This window comes from Ornithorhynchus anatinus, chromosome 3, assembly GCF_004115215.2.
Source record: "Ornithorhynchus anatinus isolate Pmale09 chromosome 3, mOrnAna1.pri.v4, whole genome shotgun sequence".
Classification (NCBI taxonomy): Eukaryota; Metazoa; Chordata; class Mammalia; order Monotremata; family Ornithorhynchidae; genus Ornithorhynchus; species Ornithorhynchus anatinus.
Window position 1 is genome coordinate 103905927 of NC_041730.1, and position 16670 is coordinate 103922596.

The 16670-nt window shown below is 41.9% G+C and overlaps 1 non-coding gene and 1 pseudogene across 1 annotated transcript; both read right to left on the minus strand.

Moving 5' to 3' along the window:
- Positions 1-2345: 2345 nt before the first annotated feature.
- On the minus strand, positions 2346-6408 carry LOC100681901 (annotated as a pseudogene).
- A 9989-nt stretch (positions 6409-16397) lies between these two features.
- Positions 16398-16535, minus strand: LOC114810760. The gene has a single exon (XR_003758455.1). It is a non-coding gene; the product is annotated as a small nucleolar RNA SNORA7 (small nucleolar RNA).
- Between the last annotated feature and the right edge of the window lie 135 nt (positions 16536-16670).

Consider the following 16670-nt stretch of genomic DNA (forward strand, 5'->3'; position numbering starts at 1 on the left):
AGTCGAGGAGCGATACACATGTCTGCTGTGTGGCCTTGGTTAAGGCATTTAACTTTTAGGGGCCTCAGTCACCTCCTCTGTTAAATGGGGATTAAGAGTATGAGTCCCATGTGGAACAGGGACTGTATCCAACCTGATTAACTTGTATCTACCCCAGTGCTTACAACAATGCGTGGCACATAGTAAGTGCCTAACAAATACCATAATTATTATTATTATTGTATTTGAAGATGACTTTGATGTTATTGTTGATGGGAATCAATCTACACATGGTATTTATTTATTGAGTTGTGACATCTGTTGAGTACTTACTGTGTTCAGAGCATGGTACTAAGTGTTTGGAAGGGCAGAATACAACAGAGTTGGTAAGCATGTTCCCTGTCATAAAGGAGTTTACAGACCAGAGAGGGAGACAGACATTAAAATGAATTACGGAGAGGTACATAAGTGCTGTGGGGCTGAGAATGGGGTGAATATCATGTGATTAAAGGGCACAGTTCAAAGTGCATAAGTGATACAGAAGGAAGAGGGATTAGGGGAATGAGGAGATAGTTGGGGAAGGCCTCTTGGAGGAGATGTGAAAGTGAGTTATGAACTTCCCACAGAATGTATAAACAATGTCCATTGTTTTGGGGCCTTAGCTTTTGCTTGCAACTCTTCACATTTTTCACATTATGTACCTCAAAAGGTCCAGCCCAAGTAGAATAGCATGAGTTTTTTCTCATCACGATCACCGGACCACCTCCACCCACAATTGCTGGGCAGTGTTTCTGAGGTTGAGGTTTCCATGGATCAGTGATGTCCTTTGTGATATAGAGAACACGGTTAAGGTCAGTTCAGGAATACTTCTCTTCCTGTCCAATCCTCTCCACTTTTGAAAGTGTCCAAAAAGTACAGCTTTCTCACAGGACACTGGGCAAATGCTCAAACTCCCTCTTGTGTAGTATGAATCTGCACATCATACCTTAAGTGCCTTCTGGAGGGGTGGAAGAATGCAAGAGAGATTAGCCTTTAGATCTATTCAGTCTCCTGTCCTTTCTGCTAAATCTGCCCGCCATTGAATGAGTCCATTATTTTGCATTATTTTATGTGTAATTCTCTGATGTGGACTACTATTCCTACTTCTACTACCGGCAAGGTCATGTCAATTTATGGAAATTTGTTCACCTCTGGGAGCTAGCAGCCAGGACAAATCCCTCCTTGAAGAGGGATTTAATGTGTCTCCCATGCATATGTTAACTGTTTTAAACAAATCCCTTGCAGATGGTATCTCAAAGAGAGAGGGCAAGTATTACCAGCTAAGAATAATCAGACCCAGAGAGGTTAAGTGATTTGCTCAAGGTCACACAGCAAATCTGTAGCAGAGCTGAAAATAGATCCAAGTTTCCTGACTTTTGTTCAACGCTTTCTGCTTTAGACCTCACGCTGTCCTTTATGGGATTTATGTGATGGGACCTAGATAAGTCATCGTTTTGGGGCCTTTATCTAATAGGATTTAGCTTTGAGAAAAGGAACAGATTTGATGACACTTCTATAGGAATGGAAAAAAGAAATGAAATTCAGTGCATTAAAGCTGCAATTGCTTTGGAAGGTTTTCCCTGTGATAGCTGCCCTGGGAGTTGTGCTGGAGGGCACAGACAGATAGGTCACTGCAGTCCCACACTGTGAAATCATGTGGGAAGGGATGAGTCTGGAGCAATTATCACTTTTAATTGCTGTGAAACAGTCAAAAAGCTTTTCACAGCCTGATCAACAGCCTAAAACCATCCATTTAGTTAAGAAATGAAACAGAGCAAGATGAATGCTTTCCATTATTGCTTTCATAAAGGATGAGAAAATCGTCTGACAAAACTAGTACCTCCCAATAGGAGTGGAGAGTTCACCACTAGCCAGTTTGGAAAGCTACCCAGAAAGAACCCAGACTAAACCCTGTCGATCACATTGTGGCTCAGAATCTGAATGGGAATTTTCTGGAAATAAAATGGGATAAAATCCAACAACTCCTCTTAGATCAAGGTCATATCAATTAGGGAAATCTGTTTATGCCTGGGATCAACCCAAACAAAAATAATGAGGTTGTCAGCTTTTGAACAAATCTTTCCGTTTCCTGATTAGTAAAGCATTAAGTGGCCGTGTGAAGACATCTCTTCCTCAGATACACTCAATGTTACCCCTGACTGGCTTCCAAAGAAAATTTAATTCCAAATGTATTGACAGCATAATACTTTGAGGAAGGCTATTAGACACCAGTTGTTTACTAAGGAGATCTGCTGAGCTAACTCCTCTGGTAGCTCGAACTGTGTCCAACTCTAACTGCTCAGACAATTGTACCTGAGTCAGGCTGCTCAGACAATTGTACCTGAGTCAGGCTCATCTTCTTCTGAATTTTCCACACCATCTTGGTCAGCTTCATGTTGCTGGGCTTCCTGGCATTTCAGTTTCACAACCAGACTTCGTTGTGAAACATTGACATTCTTTTGGTGTGCATGACAAATGCCTGTCAGAGGAGTTGAGTAGCTATGGCTCTCTGGTCAGGGCTCATCACAAGACACAGCTTTACAAAATTGGTGAAGTTGTCCTACCAGAGCTCTGATTTTCAGAATTTGGGAGGAGGGTTCTTGGGAATCATGAAAATTGCTCTCATTGGATGTATATCAGCATATGGGAACTTTCCTTTGGCTATTTCTATGGCAGTAATTCCCAAAGACCAGATATCTGCCACACAATTGTACCCAATTTCCTGGATCACTTCTGGAACCATATAGAATGGTATTCTGATCACTGTGTTTCATTTCGCCCTTGTCTCAGTGAGTTGGCCAGCTACCCCAAAGTCTGCAAGCTTTGCATGTCCTTCAGTATTTTAGACTTTTACAGCCTTGATATCACAATGTATTTTTTTCATAAAATGTAGTTATTCCACTCCTTTAAATGTTGATTGTAGCTATTTTATCTTCTATCAGAGTTTTATTTCATGATCTAATGCTATCCCACCTCTGAAGACAATACCACTATTCTCCCAATCTTTCATTCTCATTACCTGGGTGTTGTCCTTGATTCATCTCTCTCACTCAACTCACATATTCAACCTGTCACCAAATCCTGTCAATTCTACTTTCAAAACATTGTTAAAATCCACCCTATCCTCTCCATCCAAACTGCTACTATGTTGATCCAAGCACTTATCCTATCCCTCCTTGATTACTGCTTCTGTCTCCCTGATGATATCCCTGCCTTCTATCTCACCCTACTCAGCTCCATACTTCACTCAGCTGCATGGATCATTTTTCTAAAAAATGTTCAGTTCATGTCTCTCCACTCCTCAAGAACCTCCAGTGGTTGCCCATCCACCTCTCAATTAAACCAAAACTCCTTATCACTGGCTAAAGCACTAAATCAGCTTGCCCCCTCCTACCTTACCTCACTGATCTCCTAATACCGTTCGGCCTGAACGTTTCGCTCCTCTAGCACCAGTTTACTCACTGTGTCCCGAGCTTGTCTATCCCGCTGCTGATCCCTTTCCCACACCCTACCCCTAGCCTGGAACTCTCTCTTCTTCCATATATGCCAGACCACCACGCTCCCCACTTTCAAAGCCTTATTAAGGTCACATCTCCTCTAAGACGCCTTCCCTGATTAAACCCTCTTTTCCCCTGTTCCCTGTCCCTCCTGCATCTTCTATGCCCTTGTATCTGTGACCTTTGGGCATTTGATATTTGCCCTACCGCACTTAAGTACATATCTATAAATTAAATGTTATAAATTATTACAATATATAATGTTATATATTATGAATTATTTATTTAAATTAACATCTGTCTTCCCCCTCTAAACTGTTAGCTCACTGGGGGCAGGGAATATGTCTTGTGTTGTACTCTCCCTTGCTTACTATAGTGCTCTGCACACAATTAACACTTAATAAATGCCACTGATGATGACGATGATGATGATGATATCTGACACAGAGCCAGCACCACAGAACTCCATGAAGATCCACAGGTCTGTGTTCTTAAAATAACTGCTGTAGTACTCGACACATACGGGCTGGCCTGGTATTGTATTATGGAGAGTTCTTTCATAATCACCTGCAGGTCAGACACTGTAGAAACCTACTTGATGGCCACAGTTTGACCCATTTCTTTATGAATAGCTTTTAACACACTGCCATTGGCTCCTTCTATTCTTCCATCTCCGACTCTCCTGTCCTAAATTTATTTTCATATCTGTCTCTGCCTCCAGACTGTAATCTGTTTGTGGCCAACTGTAATGTATTGTTCTCTTCCAAGCATCTAGTACAGTGCTTGGCACACAGTTGGCACTCAACCAATACTATTGACTAATTTATTATATATTCTTTAGAGTTATTTCAATTTGTTATTTTAATATTTTACCTTATGTTCTAATTTGCAAATAATTCCTTGGTGTAGACACTGTAGTTGTAGACTATACTGGATTAGTTATTCTTCTGGTCTTTTGGAAAACAAATTTATTTTAAAAATTAGTCTTAGCTTAGGTTAACAACAGCAGCTTGCAGATAAGTGGTATTTTTTAATCTTCCAAAGCACTTTTACGTCATTTATCGTCTTTGATCCTGACAAGATCTCTGTGACCTGAGTGAACTCCATTATCTCTATTTGTGGATGGGGACCCAGAAGTTCTCAGAAGGTAAGTGACTTGACACTTGGCAAGTCAGTGGCAGAACCAGAGGAGGTACTAGAATCCAGGTCTTTGGACTCCTGTCATGGGCCTGTGTCTGGGGAATCACCTCCCCTGTTATCGGGCACCACCTTTCTGAGTCCATCTCTGAGGATTACCCTCCCACATGGGCCTCTACCATGGAGTTGAATCTTGTCAGACACTCAGTGACAAATTCAAAGTGAAACCAAACCAAATTGATTTGGTTCTTACATTAGTTACAACAATTGTGGTACTGGTTAAGAGTTTGCTATGTACAAAGCACTATGCTAAGTGCTAGGGTTAGATATACTACAGTCACATTAGACAGTCTCTGCCCCACATGGGGGTCACATTCTATAGAAGGAGAGAGCAGGAATTTAATGCCTATTTTATAAATGAGGAAACTCAGACACAGGGAAGTTAAGTGACTTGTCCAGAGTTGTTCTAGACACTGTACTAAGAGCTGGGGAGTATATTTCAAAATGGTTTCAGACATGTCTCTGGTCCACAAGGGGCTCCCAACCTAAATGGTGAAGGATAATTATAGAGACATTTAGGGTATACAGAAAAATGGGTTAAAATGGAACCATTCAAAAATATCAATAGCAAAGAAAGGAAGGAACAGTTCAGGACTGTTTGGGGGCAGTGGGGACCGTGTTCTGGCTCCTTACCATATTTCCATAAAGGATTAGCATCATTTTGAACTACAGCCTTTTTATCAAGAAAAGTACTTCAAGATGACTGAATAGTCAGTCTCCTTATCTCCGTATTTTAACTATTGTCTAAGTGTCAATTAATCAATCCTAATCACTAGTCTAGCAACCAGGGGGCAGAGCTGAGGGAGAGAAAGGTGGGATATTCCATGAACCTCACTCCTCCCTGACCCACAGGAGAAGCAGCGTGGCTCAGTGGAAAGAGCACGGGCTTTGGAGTCAGAGGTCATGAGTTCGAATCCCAGCTCTGCCACTTGTCAGCTGTGTGACTGTGGGCAAGTCACTTAACTTCTCTGTGCCTCAGTTACCTCATCTGTAAAATGGGGATTAAGAGTGTGAGCCCCACGTGGGACATCCTGATTCCCCTGTGTCTACCCCAGCGCTTAGAACAGTGCTCGGCACATAGTAAGCGCTTAACAAATACCAACATTATTATTATTATTATTATTATCCCCCAGCAAGGAGCTCTGAGGCTTGTGGAGAAATTGCCTGGATAACAGGATCCCAAATTTGCATCAGATTGTGTCATATGATTGGCAGATGTTCCAAATAAATCAGAACCCTTCTGCATGAAGTAATCAGAAGATGCATCTCATTAGAGGGTCATAAATCAACCCCTTCAATTGGGTGGAGGACAATCTGATAGGTGTGCCCAGGCCTAATCCGATCAAACACATTTTAATGAAATTTGCTGTGTACTCCTCACCACTCCAGGTATTTTTCTCATTTGCTGATGAAAATTCACTTATGGTTGTGTGGCCCAGATGAGGAAAGTGGCTGCAGGGCTCACAGATGAGTAATTGGCCTGGTTGAGTTCCAGACAAGATTTAGGATCTTTAAAATAATCCTGAAGAACAGTTTTCACTGTTTCACTGTTTTCTCTTTAATCACAGGAGCACTGTTTTCTTCACTAAGCAATGCCTCTTGGAATCCTCCTTCAGGTCATAAAATATGTACCCCGGATCCCTGAGTCCCAGGCACATGGCTATTCTCTCCCATACTTTCTCACCTGGATCTTCATTTAGTCAACCAGGCCAAGACTCGATCAATCCTGATGACAGCTAAAAAAACAAACCATAGCATTTTTATCGAATCTATCTCTAATCCCAGCAGCGAAGAAAAGTTTGCATTCTAACTACTCAGGAAACATCCCACAGTAGCATAGGAGCAGAAAAATCTAAACTCTTAGACAATTAGTTTTTGTAAAAAAAATCTATATCTACTCAAGACTACATTAATCAAAATGTGTCAGTGTGGCAAGGAGATACCAAAGTGAGTCCTGAGGGACTATGTGTTTTAGGCTGAACCTTTATTCATACGGCATGCGACCATGGCATGTTTACATAGATTTTTCTCATTCATTTATTATCCTTGAACACTGTTTTTTGGCTACAAAAACTTTCCTGACCTTTTTTAGCAAGCACTTAAACTTAATGAAGACTTTCTCTCCATGCCAAGTTCAGTAGCCACTGAGGGCACTAAAGAATCCTGGAAACCCCTTTGCTGACTCCATAATAATAATAATAATTAATAATTATGGTACTTATTTAGTGCTTACTATGTGCAAACACTTTTCCAAGAGCTGGGGAATATACAATTTAATCAGGTTGGACACAGTCCCTTTCCCACAGTCTTAATCCCCATTTTACAAATGAGGTAACTGATGCCCAGAGAACTGAAGTGACTTGTCCAAGGTCACACAGTAGACATGTTGCGGAGCTGGCCCATGCTCTATTCACTAAGCCAAACAGCTTCTCTATAATGTAACCTACATGATGCTTAACAGTGAAACTACTGTTACATTACGTAAGTGAGGCATCTTAAGGACACACATGGGAAAGTTCTCCATGTAAATTTGTAGAACCCATGTAGTTGCTAGCATGTCTCCAGCTGAATAATAATAATAATTATGGTATTTGTTAAGTGCTTACTATGTACGAGGCACTGTATTAAGCGTTGGGCTCCCTTTACCCCTTCCACTGCTCCAAAGCTAGCACGTTACCCTTCTAGATTCCTTTGAATGTGGATGACACTTCTAGGCTGTGGGAACCAATGGCAGGTGACAAAGGTAAGGGAAGTTGGGATTTTAAAAATAAAACCCCAATAACAATAAAAGTAAAATAATCTCCATCCCCTCCAAGAAAAGCGTGATAGTAACCATCACCTTCCCCCCGCACCACCGAAGATTCCCACTCCCAGCATGCTCCTTGTGTGCAGGGCCAGAGATACAAGCTGCCCCTGCATACTTTTGCACTCCTATTTCCCCACACAGAAAAGTACCATGGTAACTACCACCTTCCTTCCTTCCACTGAGGGTCTTTGCTTCAGCATGCTCTCCATCTGCTCTCAGGTTCGTCCATCCCCACTGAGACTTTGAGCTTATTTTTTGTATTTGTTTGTACTATGTTTTAATGTTTCATTCTCATGCGTCTCTCCCAAATCCCTTCTCCTTACTTAAACTCTTAGAATGTGAGCCTCTTGAGGCAGAGGGACCACGTCTAATTCCCACCTATCTCTTCTAGTGTTTAGTACAGTGCTTTGCTCATCATAAGCACTTAATAAATACTACGACCACTAAAAATATTGGATATAAAGGCAAACAGAGCTGTTTCAATATCAAACAAAAGGCATACCATATGAAAATGGAAGAAATGGTCACCCTTTGATGGAATGATTCACCTAGCTAATAATAATAATAATAGTAACTGTGATATTTGTTAAGTACTTACTATGTGCCCGGTACTGTGGTGGATACAAGAAAATTGGGTTGGACACAGTCCCTGTGCCACATGGGGCTCACAGTCTCAATCCCTATTTTACAGATGAGATAACTGAGGCACAGAGAAGTGAAGTGACATGTCCAAGGTCACACAGGAGACAAGTGGCAGAGCCAGGATTAGAACCCATGACCTCTGACCCCCAGGCCCGTGCTCTATCTACTAAGCCTTGCTGCTTGGATAATGTCACTTAAATTTTGATCCTCCTGAAGGACTAGGGACTATGTATTCTCTCCCAAAATTTAGTGTAGTGTACAATTAGTTTTTAATAAATTCCATTGCTACGACGGGTTCTGGGCTTGAATAATACAGTTACCAGACTGCTGCCAACAAAAGCATTTTTAACCCTGATGTCTGAGTGGAATGTAACCTTGTTGGAAGGGGTTGTATCTACTAGCTCTACTGTACTAGCCCAAGTGCTTAGTACAGTGCTCTGTGCAGAGTAAGTGCTCAGTAAATATTATTGGTCAATTGCGTGGGTTGCTCTTAACCAGCTATTTTGGTTTTATGGGTTCTGATCCACCTCAGACATTGTGAAAATAACTGAAAACAATGTATATGGTTAAGGTGTATTTATAATGTATTTGAAAATACTATTGCTAGTAAATGGGACCAAAGAAGAATGAGGTCTGACTCTATTTCCCAGAAAACTCCAGGAGGAAATAGCAAGTGCTTAGTTGTTTTAGTGCCCAGGACCATCATTTTAATTTCAAACTATCTTCATTATCTTCATCATCACCATCACAGTTTTATTGAGCTCCTACTGGGTTGTTAATACTGTATCAGGCTCTTGGAGCATACAATAAATTTAGAAGACCCCTCTTGTCCTCAAGAAACTTGCAATCTAATGGGGAAGGAAGGCAGACCAGATTCTACAAATAAAATGAGGACAATAGTAAAAACCTAGATACTATCATTTGGATAATGTTGACATTTATTCATTTTTTGGGGGGGGAATTTTCTTATTTAGCTGATTTTTCAAGTTAACTATTGAAACTGAAGATATTCTTGGGCAAAGGGCACAGCATCCTTTATATGATGAAAGGAAGAACACTATTTGCTTGAACCAGAGTTCAAGCCCTGTCCAAATGTTAAAGTCTAATTACCTAGAAGAACTTCTATAAGTTTTGAGGATGTCACTTCAGTAATTGGCTTTACCCTTACTGCCCAAGAGCAACCACTGATTCATCTGGGAGACCTGCCCACTTTTTGAATAAATAAATGAATGAGGTGGAAGTGTTGACTTGGGCTTTCAAAGGTAAAAAACTTCCCACTTTCAGGTTGGAAATTTTCATTTATAACCTTCATTTTAGTGGCTTTGCAGTCAGACTCTGCATTAAAGTTTCACATTTTGGCTAAACCTCCTTCTCTGATCCTGTTCTTGAAGCAGGCTTGAGTCTTGCTTATTCCTACATCCAAGGCCAGAAGGCCAAGGTGGTCTGAGGAACCCAGGAACCTTCTCAAAATCCCACCTGGACATACCCCTCAGGGTCTGCAGAGTTCTGGGTAGATTCAGGAGCCCTATTTCATCCCAACCTGGAAGGCTTGGCCTGATGTGGCTGGGGAATTGCTTCAAGATTCTAAGGTTAGTAGCAGTGTAAATTCGTCGTGGGCAGGGAACATATCTACCAACTCTTTTATATTGACTGTGTCCTCTGCACACATTCAGCACTCAATAATGATTGATACGAGAGTGCAATCAGGAAGGGACTGCATGAGCAACTGAATTACTGTCACTCACCTCCCTCCCATCCTCTCCTCCTGGGGAAGCAGCATGTCGTAGTGGAAAGAGCACAGGACTGGGAGTAGGAAACTTGAGTTCTAATCCCAACTCACTTACCTGCTGTTTAACGTTGGGCACGACACTCGACTTGTCTGTGCCTCATTTTCTTCTTCTGCAAAATGGGGAGTTAAATACCTGTTCTTCCTCCCCTTAAGATAGTGAACCCCATATGAGACAGGGACTGTGTGTGATCTGGTTGAACTGTATCTATTTCAGTGCCTGGCATGCCCGGCTCTGCCACTTGTCAGCTGTGTGACTGTGGGCAAGTCACTTAACTTCTCTGTACATCAGTTACCTCATCTGTAAAATGGGGATAAAGACTGTGAGCCTCACATGGGACAACCTGATTACCCTGTAAATCTACCCCACCACTTAAAACAGTGCTCTGCACATAATAAGGGCTTAATAAATACCAACGTTATTATGATTATTATAGGTACTTAATAAATAGCACAATCATTATTGTCAACGGTCACTCCTTACTCCCCCACCAAAGGGCAGGGTGTGGTATTGGGAGCAACCACGGGGGGCGCTACAGGCAAGGTCAGGGGGCATGAGTTTATATCTGATTATGCTATATGGGGAAGGCCCCCGTGAATTCAAACCCTTTTTCACACTTCTGTTAATCAATTAGCAGTATTAATGGAGCTCTTTCTCTGAAAGGAGCATTGTTCTTGGGAGACATTATCTCTGCCCTTAAGGTGCTTGCAATCTTACAGGGTAGTTAGATATTATAGGTTATAGGTGGGGGGGACTAAGTAATTTAAGAATATGTACATAAGTGCAGGGGGCAGTTTGTAAGGATCTGGGAGGGGTGGGATGAGAGACAATTCATCTTGCCTGAGCTTTGATTCATTTTAGTGTCTTTCTCCCCAAGATTGTTAGCTCTTGTGGGCAGGTATCCTGTCTAGCAACTCTCTTTTATTATAGTAAGTGCTTAGTCCAGTGCTCTGTACACTGTAAGTGCTCAGTAAATGCCAGTGATTGATTGCAGGTGATGTGATTTCAGATAGACTTTGAAGATGGGGGGAGGAGTGGTCTGACGGATGTGAAGAGGGGGAGTTTCAGGCAGAAAGAAGGGCATAAGAAAGTGATTGAAGGAAAGACGAGAACAAGGCATGGTGATTAGGCTGGCTGAGTTCTTCTCAGGAGGCTAGAGTTTAGTAATCTGGAGACAAACTAGAGGGAATGGCTGAAAAAATGTCCATTTGCCATAAAATAGAGAGGGTTTTCTCATTGATAGATGTTACCTTGGGTGCCACATGTGAGTTGTATGTACTCTGCCTGGTTCTTCTTGGTGAGCTGGGTTTTATTTCCTTGAATTTGAAAAGATTTTGCAGTTTAGAGCAGTACTGCATCTGCCAACTCCAACTGGAAACAGAAAAAGCCTCTTTGTTCCCCTCAGAGGCATTTTTTTCCCCTTGTTGGGAGTCATTCAGTTCTCTCCCACTGTGTTTGGTAAACAGTAGGGGGGCTATTCTTTTCAATCAGTCAATCAATAATGTGCATTGGAGCCTACTGTGTGTGCACAGAGTACTCTACTAAATACTTGGGAGAGCAAAACAGATGTGAAGAGCCCTTGAGGAGCTATTGAAATCTAAGCTGAGTCTCCACATCTTCCAGCAAGACATGCCTCTCCCTGCAGCAGAACATTCTTATCTCTCTAAAACTCCCGGGTGTCTTCTTTGCTACTAAATTATAACATTATCCAAGCTCCCCAGAGCAATAGCACTAGAAGGAAATAGGCAGAGGATCATGCAAACAAGTGTGAAATGTAGGCTAGCTTATAGGTGGCTATACTGTAGTTGAGGTTCCCTGGATGGGATTGTAGGTAGAACTAAAGGATGATCCCTCCGAAGCAGCAGTTCTGTTGACATGGGGCAATCCCTGATTGCCTTAGCTTGGCGCCTAGGCTCAGGATGCCCTAGATTCTCTAAAAATCCTTTCAAAAATTCCTTGCCCCAGGTAAACTGAACTAAATGGTTTATTTTTCACAGGGTATGTCGTGCCACCCTTAAATGTAGAGTAATTAATCCATTAAAAAGTTTCCTGTTTTCTGTTTCAATTGCAATTTTTTAGTGTTGCTGATTTCTGTCTGAAGATTTTGCCAACAGAAGAATATTTAAACCATTTATACTTTTGTGGAAAAATAATGTCAGGAGGATGCCTGTTAGGAAATCTCATAATCAAAGGACTTTTGGGATGCATAACTCAAAGAAGAGATGGCAAGGCCTTTGGAAGAATAAAACACACTCATATGCTGTATTCAGAAAATTCCTGGAAGGCCAGTTTAGATACACAGAGAGGCTGATGTTGGTACCTTGAACATGTTAGAACAAAGCAGTGGACTTGCATATGTTAGAGGTTTTGTTTGGGCAGGAATTTTCTTGTGGAAAATCCCTCTTGGGATCTGAATCTGTAGCGTAAAACTCATCTGGGGGATATTCAAGTCCTTCCTGGTGGTCTGGTGGCCAGGCTGGGCCATGGATGTATGCAGGCACATAAACCACCACTCGTTACCCAGCACGTGCCACATATGCACATACAGTTCTCTACATTGGTGTAGACCTTCACACAATTGTGAATATATAACCTGGCTTCATTAAAGGCTCACAATGGATACAATACTGTACTCATTCTCCTATAATGAAGCAGCGTGGCTCAGTGGAAAGAGCATGGGCTTTGGAGTCGGAGGTCATGAGTTCGAATCCCAGCTCTGCCACTTGTCAGCTGTGTGACTGTGGGCAAGCCACTTAACTTCTCTGGGCCTCAGTTCCCTCATCTGTAAAATGGGGATTAAGACTGTGAGCCCCATGTGGGACAACCTGATTCCCCTATGTCTACCCCAGCGCTTAGACCAGTGCTCTGCACATAGTAAGCGCTTAACAAATACCAACATTATTATTATTATTATTATTATTATTATAATGCAGGGGTTGCATTCTTGAAAAAGCCTGCATTAAGAAAAATTTACATGGTGACATTCATCGGGTCTGATGTGAACCCATTTATTTCTTCCAACCCTTCACTGCGCTGTACCCAAACAGTGCTGTACCCCAACAGGTTGGTTAGTGGAAGAACTTAATAGCAGTCCAGTCAAAATGTGAGTTGGCAATTCACTCGGTAGCAGAACTGAATGAACAATGTGAAGAGGAAATGACACAGGAGATATAAAACACAATCCTACTCACCTTGGCAATGTTTGGTTGAGAAGCAGCTTGGCGAGGTGGATAGTGCATGGGCCTGGGAGTCAGAAGGTTGTGGGTTCAAATCCCAGCTCTGCCATTTGTCTGCTGTGTGACCTTGGGCAAGTCACTTCACTTCTTTATGCCTCAGTAACCTCATCTGTAAAATGGGGGTTGAGACTATGTGCTCTACATGGGACAGGGATTGTATCCACCTCGATTTGCTTGTATCCACCCTAGTTGCTTAGTACAGTGCCCAGCACAAAATAAGTGCATAACAAGTACCAACATAATTATTAATAAATTGGTGATGAGAAGGCCTGTAGAACATTCCAATCTGTTATTCAACAGAAATTAATGCTGTCATCAAATTATGGAAAAGCATTCCATGTAGAAGACAATAAACCACCATCTTCTTAAACCCCAATGAGAGAAAGACTTCAATGAAGGACTTTAAGACTGGTCTTCCATTCATTCATTTATTCATTCAGTCGTATTTACTGAGATCTTACTGTGTGCAGAGCACTGTACTAAGCTCTTGGGAAAGAACAATACAGCAAGTGACATGCCTTGGGCAGAAGAGAGCTAAGAAAATCTGAGCTATACAGCTGTAGTTCCTTTGAAAAGTTTGGGTAAGGGGAAATGGCACAAGGGAAAGGGAAGGAGCACTGAGGCAATTATCTGGATAATTTAATCCCTAAATCCTGCTGCTGAGTGAAATCCTGCTGTTGAGGTATTTTAGGCCTTGAGTTTTCTGCACTGGTTCTCTACTTCGATACATTCACTGGGCAATTTCTCAATTCTCCATTCACTTTAGTCGCAGACCAAGCCTCTGCGTGACGAGATCAATTGGTTTGGTTCCCCTTCATTACCACTCTTGGTGGGTGGGAAAAGAGGAGAAAACCTTTTACTTCCCTGCTATTATAGGCCCTCACTATCTTCTTTCATGCAAAAATAATTTAGGTGTCATTCTGATGAGGCAGAAGGTTATCTATGGATGTTTTCTCCAAGATTTATAAAACAATTCTGTTCCCCCATTTTAATTATAAATTATACTGACATATCCTCCAATTGTTTGGGACCCACACTGCTGCAAACTTCATTATTAGCACGTAATGGAAAATGGACCCTCCGTCAACACTGGGGAATAAGGGAGCCAATATTCTTTCAGTCTTCTTCTCTTGTATCATTGTAATGGGATTTATAGAACATTCATATATTACAAAATGCACTTCAGCGTGCAGTTTTAAAGAAGAATAGCTCAGTTTGTCAATCCCTTTCTTATAATTAAATAATGCACCAAAATGCAGTCAGGGAACTTAAAAAGTTTAGTTCAAGTTTCTCATTACATTCGTTGGGAAGAAGTTTTTTCTTTTAAGAGGTATTTTATAGTTTTGTTTCAATCTCCTCTTCAATTTTGTTTATCCCATTAGGACACAGCAACACAGATGAGTACCACAATAGGTATAATTGGGCTTACTGCCCTAAGGAATTTGCAGTTCAAAACCTAGCACAAGTACAACAGAAGGCAAAGGCCATTAGCTGGAGTGGAAATACTCTGTGTAATAGTTGGGAGCTGATTTGAAGGAGATAATGGAACTGCTTTGGTCCCCTGAACCTTTGAGCCTATTACAGACATGAAGGGAATCAATGAGGAATCCAATTGGAGGCTTCATGCAGGCCCCCAGGAGGAGAAGGAACTCTGGGCAGTCCAATAAGGATGATGATGATAATGACAATGATGATATTTGTTAAATGCTTACTATGCGCCAAGCACTGTTCTGAGCGCTGGGGTAGTTACAAGGTAATCATGTTGTCCCACGAGGGGCTAACAGTCTTACTCACCATTTTACAGATGAGGTAACTGAGGCCCAGAGAAGTTAAGTGACTTGTCCAAAGTCACACAGCTGATAAGTGGCAGAGTCAGGATCAGAGCCCATGACCTGTGACTCCCCAGCCTCTGCTCTTTCCACTGAGCCATGCTGTTCCCACAGGAAGTGGGAAGAGGGAAGTGGGAAGGAGTGGTGCAGTGGCAGAATGGCTGAGCAGATGAAAAGATGAACAGTTCCTGCTACTGCCACTAACCACCACTAACAACCACCTTAACCACCACTGTCTCCCTGGAGTTCATGCCGCTGCCAGAAGCCTAGCAAGAAGCTGCAGCCCCTGAAGCCCAAACCCTTCCCTGTTCCATTTGTTCAATTGTTCATTCATTCATATTTATTGAGCGCTCACTGTGTGCAAAGCACTGGACTAAGCACTTGGGACAGTACAATGTAATAATAAATAGACACATTCCCTACACACAACAAGGTTACTGCTACTCTTCCTCCAGCTAAGTCTGATGAGCATTCCTGTTGGGAAGGGTGGAAGGAGCCTTTAAGGTACCATTTCTAAAATAAGCTAAAGGTGAGAGCTAGAGCTCTCCACGGATGTTACTGAGGATTCCATGACAATGTGGTCTAAGGGAAGACCTTAAGTTGGTGCAGTGAAACATCTAGTTTAAGTTATCAGTGATAACTCCATTTCCCCTTTATTAAGTCTGGGGCATCCCTATCTTACAAAGATTTCACTCTCAGCTTCTGTTTTCACCCTTTAACCTGAGAGCAAGAAGCTGGAAACTGCAAGATAATATTGACAGGAACATCTATAGCAGTTCCAATAAGCATCCTCTTAATGGACTTCCTCAAAGTAATTATTTCATTTACAGACTAACTATATATATAGTCTGCATGCATATACACATGTATATGCACATGTATAGTGTATATGATGATGATGGTATTTGTTAAGTGCTTACTATGTGACAAGCATTGGTCTAAGCTCTGGGGTAGATGCAAGGTAATCAGGTTGCCCCACGTGGGGCTCACAGTCTTAATGTCCATTTTACAGATGAGGTAAATGAGGCACAGAGAAGTTAAGTGACGCCCAAAGTCACACAGCTGACATGTGGTGGAGCCGGGACTAGAACCCAAGACCTCTGACTCTCAAGCCTGTGCTCTTTCCACTAAGCCACACTGCTTCTCTAGTGTATACACTACTTGTCTTGTCTTATGCTGTCGAGTCATCTCCTGTGGCGACATCATGGACACATCTCTCCCAGAATGCCCCACCTCCATCTGCAGTCGTTTTGGTAGTGTATCCATAGAGTTTTCTTGGTAAAAATATGGAAATGGTTTACCATTGCTTCCTTCCATGCAGTAAACCTCAGTCTCCACCCTCGACTCTCTCCCATATCACTGCTGCCCAGCACAGGGGAGACTTGACTTGTAACAGATTGCCTTCCACTTGCTAGCCACTGGCCAAGCTAGAAACGGAATGACTGTGCCTCTGCTTGACTCTCCCTCCTATAGTCGAGACTGGTAGAATACTGGAAACTCTCCAGGTGTGACCCTGAGAGAGTATATATACGCTACACATAGTATAAATACACACTATATGTGTTTTTGTTGCTATTATTATTATTATTTAAGGGACTGTGTCCAACCTGATTACTTTGCATAATGGTAGTGGTGGTAGTATTTGTTAAGCACTTACT